Below are 8,050 nucleotides of genomic sequence, written 5' to 3' on the forward strand. Positions count from 1 at the left end.
CTTTCTCTGGCTCTGTAACCAGCCACCCAATCTGTCACTTTTAGGATGACAGCGCACTTTTTATTGTGTCTTCACCAGTGATCAGGGTAAATCTGTTAGGGAATAAATGCTCAGGGGGCCCACAATCCATGAGGAGCGGCAGCACGGCTAGCAGGGAAGGGTTTATATCCCATCTCTACATGAGCTGATAGTGGTGTCACACATGTGAGCTCATAGCGCAAGGAGACTCTTGTTCACAGCTGAGAGCTGGGTGTGACGCATTTTCATCACCATCACTTTGCAGGATGTGTTATGTGACACCCCTACTAAGCTGAAATTCATCTGGGATCCATGTGAGCATCACATGAGCCGTGGCTGCCCTGAATAGATCTTACAGAGCTGCTCATGCCTCATGGAAAAACTTGGGTAAAAACACTATTTGGAAAAACAATTTTGCTAGTAAGATTTAAGAGATGACATTTCCAAGGGCCGTTTTCCGTGTGCTTACAAACACCGCAACACTAAGGCAAGCATGAGCTGTCCCCATCATAATCCCAACACTGCGCTCATGTCTGGGCCATGGTGTGCCCAAAATTGTTCTTGCTGGTCATTAACAAAACCCACAAACGTCAGCCAGAACTTTCTCTTGATTTTAAGGCTTTCCCATCAGTTTTTTGCCCCATGACCAACTTCCTACTGTTTTATCTCCTAGTTGCATCTAGGAAGGACCAGTTGGTCAAGCTGATATTCGGGATAGCCCTAGATCCTGGAAGCTGGCCTCACTTGTAACAGCTGAAACACAGCCAAGATTTTTCATTGTCCTCATTCCTCACCCTGTGACTGCCCAGTACCTTTGTGCTGCAACAACGATTGCAGGACACCTCTATTAAAGGAAGCCCTTGGTCAGCCATTAACAGCACTGAGTCCATGAACTGTGGCAGGGCTGCTCTTGCCTAGAAGAGTCCCTGACACCAGCCTGATGGATAATCAGGTCATTACACTGCATTAAAACCTGTCATTATACTGTACTAAAACCTGTCTTCACATTTAGCTGTGCAGTGTGGCCTCTCTCCCAGGGGATGGTGGTCCTGCCTTTGCAGGGAACTGATTTAAGGATTAACAGACCATCTTCATATCTAACAACTACAGCTCTAATAATACTCTCCTTTGTGCAAGGGTCTCTAAGCACTTTATAAATGGTAGTTTATGAAGCTTCACAGGGCACCTACCTGGGGAACAGCTGAACATTAACACAGGGCAGGGATAAGCTTGGGCACGTCACTCATCCGAGCAAGGCTTGCTGCAACCATCCTATCTCACCTGCAGAGGCTGGTCCAGCCTCACCTCATGTGGGACAGCACACTCTCTACCAGCTCACAGCCCATGACAGCACTGTAAAACCTGATTCAGGCTGGCTCAGAGCTTTAAGCAGAGGCCGATTCCCTTGCTCTTTTCTCTACAGTCACCATGGTTTGGTAGCCCAGCTACCAGCAGCCTCTTAGTCTGTCAGGATGAGTGGGGTGCTGCAATTTTCCTTCTTCAGAAGGTGCTTAACATGCTTTGGGTCCCACTGCAAACACAATAGCAACTAAAGTGGTTCTTTCAAATAGCATATTGACCCATGGTCTTGGTCTCATAAGCATCTCTGAAACTTCATGCTGTGTTCTGGGTTTTAAAATGGGTCAAAGTTCCCCCAAGCTTCAAATCATTCTCTCATTCATACTAAAACTACAGAAAACCACAGTTTTACTTGTCTGGGGATGAAACACCATGTCTAGTCACTAAGAATGCTGTGGGTTTACGGCAGTTCAGAGCCATCCGCTCTGACCAGAGAGCATAAGGAAAGATGACAATGATTAAGGCTACAAACAAAAGTACAGATTATTTAATACAGCAGAATTTATTCTTAATTTCCAGATAAACCCCAAGCCCCCAGTACTTTGACATCACAGGCTTCAAGGCTTTGAAAGCCTGTGCATGTGGATCCTGAGAGAAAAAGAGACCTTAAATAAGATCCAGTCTTTCAGACATAGAGGTTTCCTGTTGGGACACTCACACTACCAGCATCTGTCAGCAGTAAAGCCATGTATTGCTGTATTTCTCAAGCAGGAACTGTTTTTCACACTAACCCCACCTAACTTTTATTGAAGAACTTTCTATGTGGCATCCAGGGTTTCTGGACAAGCTGGTACTGCTGTCTGATAGCAAGGAGAAGCCTGCCATTACTCCTGGCTCTGGCAAACATTTCAACAAATGACCCAAGTCCAGATACTGATTGAACTCTGTATTTGCAGAAAGCCTTCCAGGTATCAGGACACGAGCAGTCCTCGTTAGAGCCACAGACCAGGTAGTACCTAAGGCCTTTTGCAGAGTTGGGCCAGCAGGCTTCATCCCAAAAGGTGTCATCATCCAGCCTCCTACAGCAGGGTGGCTGAAGCCCTATCCCTCAGCTCACTCACCAAAGTGAATCTGTGATCAGGGGATTCTAAGAAGAAAAAGGCAACTCACCCCTTACTGGGATCCCCTGTGTCACCTTCCTCTACAATTAGTTTCAATAGTATCATACACAGTAGAATATAAAGCCGAAGATCAATCTCATAACCATATTAAGACACTCCAGGGTGTATTTTATAGGGCCATTCATGCACTTCTTGGGTGGTTAAAGTCACACAGAGAGCATAAATTAATGGCTCCATAAAACATGCTCTGTCATATCCTATGGCTTAAATAACACATAACAGGCTGGGTACCTTGAGATGTTGTTGAGCTTGTTGGGTGGAGGCACCAGGGCAGAGTGACTGCCTGCAGGCATGCCTTCCCAGCGATGCCAGCCTTGGGGTGTCTTACAGATAGTAGGAAACCAGCTGTCATTTTTAAAAGCAAGATTCTACAAAAATCTGACACAATTAAACACTGTAGATCTCATTAGCTTCCATTACCATTTGTATTCCTGAGCTTTAGCCTCTTTCAGGCATATCCTCCCTGCAGAAGCTGTTGCTGTTCCAGGATATGATTGCTGAGGGTGCAGCTCTTTGGCAAGGAGGGAGTCGGGCTGCTCCCAGCCTTGGAAAGTGCTGGAAAAGTCCAGAGCAGAGAGGGCACAACACATTGGCTAGAGAATAATCAGATTGGCTTTGCAAGGGAAGCTGAGCCTGCCACATATTTCAACTTTCTAAAAGAAGCCTAAAGGAAACCACAACACAGCATCCATTTGGGGCAGATTTTGCTGGAGTTGAGGACCCTGCTACTCACAGGAACATTTCCAACTATGATTTCCCAAATCAGTTATAAAAATAATCTTGACTTTGATTTTTCCTAGTCTTCCTTGACTAGGATCTAGTCATAGAAAGAAGTTCCTCCCCCCAGTCTGGTAGATATTAAGTCTTACCAAGTCACATTCTTCCCTAGGAATGTTTCTTTTGCTATTTTAATGGCTCCACATGAGTTATCAGAGACTTTTCAGTCCCTGCCCTGCTAAGATAAGCTATCCCAATTCACCTGTCTCAGCTGATAAACCTCCTCCTTTTTGCTTCTGCTGCTCAGAAAGGAAAAGGGCTCACCTCTGATTCCTGCTGAGAGCACAGCGCAACTGCCCAAGGCACCAACACCAAAACTCACTTCAGCCCAAGTCTCATTCTCTTCCTCCTTTATCACCCTCTTCCCTCCCTCTGCAGATACAGAGGGCCACATCACATCCTCAAACTCCACCATCAGCTCTTCTGAGGCTAATGGACATGCCATTCCCTATCCTTTCCCCACTTCCTACACAGTGCCAACTATCCATCCCATGCTCCATATCTCCTCTCTATTTTCTTATTTGTCCCCAACACATAAAACTTGCTACTCATTCCCCCTAAAAATCCTGAAAACTAGCAGGAGACAGCTAAATCAGGAAAGATTTTACTATAAGTCTTTATGGCACCATAAAGAAGAGGCAAAGTCTGAACCTGTCAAAGATGCTTCGTGTTGAGTATGTTGACAGTCCCTTGTGATGGATGCATATTCAAGTCTAATGGCTTAAACACAGAACAGGCAAGAAGGAAAAGCTCAGAATAACCCACCCTTCCCCATAGCAGTGTTTCAAACAGCTTGAGTGGAGCTAATTAAAGATGTCAATCTCACTATTTGGTTGGAAATATTACTAGCCACAAAGACTCAGCTTCCCAAACCAACTGGCGCATGGGATTGAATCAGTGCAGTGTCTTGTCCACCAGCTTCACTATGCAGGGCTCTTCCTCAAAAGCGAAGTCAAGCACAGAATATTAATAGCAATTCTGATACAGAATAAAGAGCAGAAATCTCTTTTTCCCCAGTAGAAACTCTGGTTTGGAATACAGAATTTATTTTATCCTTATAAGAAGTCTGCCCAAGTACCCTCCACAAGATTAAAAGAAATATATTTAAAGAGTAGTAATAAGTCACAATGATGGGACCAGCTGAGGATGTGGGAAGGAGTTCCTCCTGACCAGTATTAATGTGTGACAGTAGGAGTAGCTGAGGGGTCCGTCTCTGGGTCATAGTTATGATTCTGGCAAAAGCCACTACAGATAAGGCAGCAATGCAAAGCACAGCCCTGATCCTGCAGCCATCTGGGGACTGGCTTTACTTTGCTCATGAGAGTAATTTACAGGCATCAGACAAGCCACATGTGTAAGGCTGAACACACATATAAATGTTCTCAGAAGCAGAGCCAATTAACACACCACAAGATATCACTCAGTGATTTGGAAAATACACAGACCCTGTCTTGCTTTTTGAAGCACTGAAGCAGAAGAATTCATGGTGGTGTCTGATGCCGTATCTTCGCAGAAACATCGCTATCAACTTACTGCTTGCTGGTCCCACAAGAACATTTTTATGCTAAAGCAGCATCTACTGCATGTATGAGCTTAGTCCAACAAAAGCAGCATCTTGGATACAAGGCACTACCCCTGCAATGCCATACCCCCTATGGAAAGATTATGATTATCATTACTATTTATATATAATAACAGCCAGAAGCCTTGGCTGGGATAAACTGCTCCCAGGGCCAACTCAGCCAAACATAAAGGGAGATGCTCCTTTTCTCCAAGCAGCTCCAAAGAGGGATTCGGGGCCTGGGAGCAGGTCAGTGGCAGTTGGGATTAGGATTCCTGACTCCCTGCTTGGCGTCCTAATATTAGCTTGCATTGTCTCCAAGACAGTCTCATCATTCTTTCACATGAACCGCAGGCCTGAATTAGCATGTCTCACTGCATAATCTGCCAGCCTGTCCTGTGTGCTAAATTAGTCGGGGACTGAGCAAACATCATGGGAACAGCTCTTGTATAGTTTATGTGGGTTAGTTATTCCTACAGCATTGTCTGCTCAATATTTTCCTAGCATCATCACAAAAGTATGATGGGCCAGATCCTGGAGCTGTCGGCTATCCACTGGTTCATGCTCCAGCCTAGCATTGCTCTCCAGTGCGGCACAGAGATTAAAGCTGGCTCTGCAGGGAGCCAGCTTTGGGAAGAAGTGTTAACAAATAAACTCCAGTTGGGTGGCAGATGAGCAGACCAAGAAGCAAGCAGCAGTGCTAGGGCTTGTACAGCCTCCAGCCCATCCTCTCAGCACACACCGACCTCCATGGTGTGGTATTTACAAGCTTCCTTCTTTGCTTTGTTTTGCTGGTGCAATGGGCTGATCGGTTTCGTCTGGCACATGGGCTTATCTCTTCACGCCCTCCAACTTGGAGTTCAGGGCTGTCCCTAAAGACACACAGCACTCAGCGCAATGGGGCTGTGGGTTGATTGTGTTTCATGCCAGTGCCTGCAGTGAGTTTCAGTCAGCTTTAAGTCAAGTGCCTCCTGCTACCAGGGGCTGATGGCATTAATTTCCACCAGGATCATCAGCCTTTTGCAAAGCAATCACTGCCTCTGTGGAGTGAGGCTTTTATCAGAAGTAGAAAGATGTGGCAGAATCACAACGAACCCTGTTTTGACTCTATAGACATTTACCTCCTCCCCAGGTAAGGGACCAGTTGCAGGACAGAGTGTTAAGCAGAGAAGCAGGTGAAATCAGAAGTCATGGGTCATGGGAGAGCCTGGCCTCTGGGTGACCAAGTCAGGCAAATAGCAGGACTGGTTTACTAAGGTGCATGCAGGGTCTTGGACAGCAGTGCTGAAAGACAAGCAACTCATTGAATATTATCCCTTTCTGGCAGTGAGATCAGTGCAATTAGCTGCAAAATCTGAATCATGTCCCTGGCAGACCGGCTCAAAGAGGAAGCAGCTCCACCTTCCTGCTCTGCCCAGCAGGTCAAGGCATCCACTGCATGGTTCTGCTGACAGCAGCTTGCCAGACCCAGCATGGGCAGCCACTGCAGTGGGGATAAATCAGGATACCGATCCCATCAAACAGCAGGAACAGCTCAACTCCCAGTCCTCAGCATGAGGTCATGGAGGCTTTCCACAATCCCAAGACCACTTAGGAAAACCCTGTGTGAGAAATCCATCCACACAGAACCAAGTATGGATGAGCATTTCCCATACATCCCTCAACACCATTTTATTGCTGTAGAACTTTCTTATTGCTGCAGAACTTTCTTATTGCTGTAGAGCTAAGTCTTAACACTCCTGACTTGCATCAAATGAGCTTTTAGTAAAAAATTCAGATCCATGGAAACAGAGTTGTGTTGTACAATGACAGCCAGTGCACTGCCCAGCAGAGGACCACAACAGGGAGAGAAGAGGCCATCGGAGGATAACCTGCAGTGAACTACTTGTGCCTGCTCTTTGGAGCCATAGCTCCCTGATGACTCTTTGGATGTAACAACATCTGAACCAGCAGAGCTGTCTTTGCACTTCCAGTATGTTGGCTGTAATGCTGCTGTTGGCATCTATGCTCCCAATTTCCACCTCCTGTGTGTGTCACTAAGCCCTACGTCCAGCCTTACCAGCTGGAGATGAGTCATCTTCATCCTCCACAATACAACAGGGATTAGACTCAAGGCGTATTAGCAAAGTAGAAGGCTTGCTTTGGAAAAGGGCCAATTTCAGCATGTCGATAATTTATGAAAACACATGGCTCTCCAGCCAAGCAAGCTTCAGTTCCTCAATGATTCAGCAGCAGCGCTACAAGGAAATATGGATGTGAAAAGTCCCTGCAGGAATTCCTGTATAATTCTACATTAAAATAAAGCGTTCCGAGCCCAGCAGTAGGATGGAAATTGGGAATTAAGCATCATTCCTTCTGTGCCTACAGGGAATCCTAAAGATGGGAAAATTTTAGTGGAGTTTTCAGGGCAGGAGGGGAGAAAGAGCAAAGGGAGGGTGAAGACCCTGGGGTGGAGAAGGGAGGGAAATACAGCTCTGGGTTTTGTTTTGGCCACTTTGCACAGACTGCAGCTCTGTTGTCACTAAAAACATGAAAATCCTGTGGGCAGGTAAGGGAAAAGTTGGAGTGAGAAACCTCTAAAAACACATTTTGCAGAAGGCAGCCTGGGAAATGGGAAGTATAAAGAGCCAAGGACAGCTCCCAAGCCCATCTGAACACTTTGGGGTTTGGAAGTGATCCATGTCTATTTTAAAAAAGGATGAGAAGAAGAAATATAAAAGGAAAAGTACCATGCAACTGCCCAAAGCAAATTAATTTCTGAAAGGGCACAGCATGCCAAAGATGAAATATTCATCTCTTCGTCTCTTCTGACCTCCTCAAATTCATTATCCTAATGAGAGCTTTGGTACCAAAGCTAGCTTTTGCCTACCTGCAAAGTCAGCAGAACCAGATGGCATTTGCACAAGGTGCAATGGCTCTTCTGAACAGATTCCAATGGGCAATGGAGTGAAGGGGACTATGAGCTATAGAACTACTGCAATAGCATTAAGTTATTTCAAATGTAGCTACTAAACAAGCTCCTGTTTGCTCAGAAACACCTTTCAAGAGAGCACATCCCCTACTTCCCCCTTTTATCACCAGCATCTGTACATCCTCCAACACCCACGTGCCCTATGATGCCCAGAAGCACTTTGTGAGGTCAAATGGCCATTTCTGAGCAACCTGAACTGATGCTGGACTCTCACCCTGTCAATGCAGAGAAGCCTCTTCCCCT

This window comes from Pezoporus wallicus, unplaced genomic scaffold (genome assembly GCF_028554395.1).
Source record: "Pezoporus wallicus isolate ANWC-B61680 ecotype Strahan unplaced genomic scaffold, APGP_CSIRO_Pwel_v1 contig_7073, whole genome shotgun sequence".
Taxonomy (NCBI): Eukaryota; Metazoa; Chordata; class Aves; order Psittaciformes; family Psittacidae; genus Pezoporus; species Pezoporus wallicus.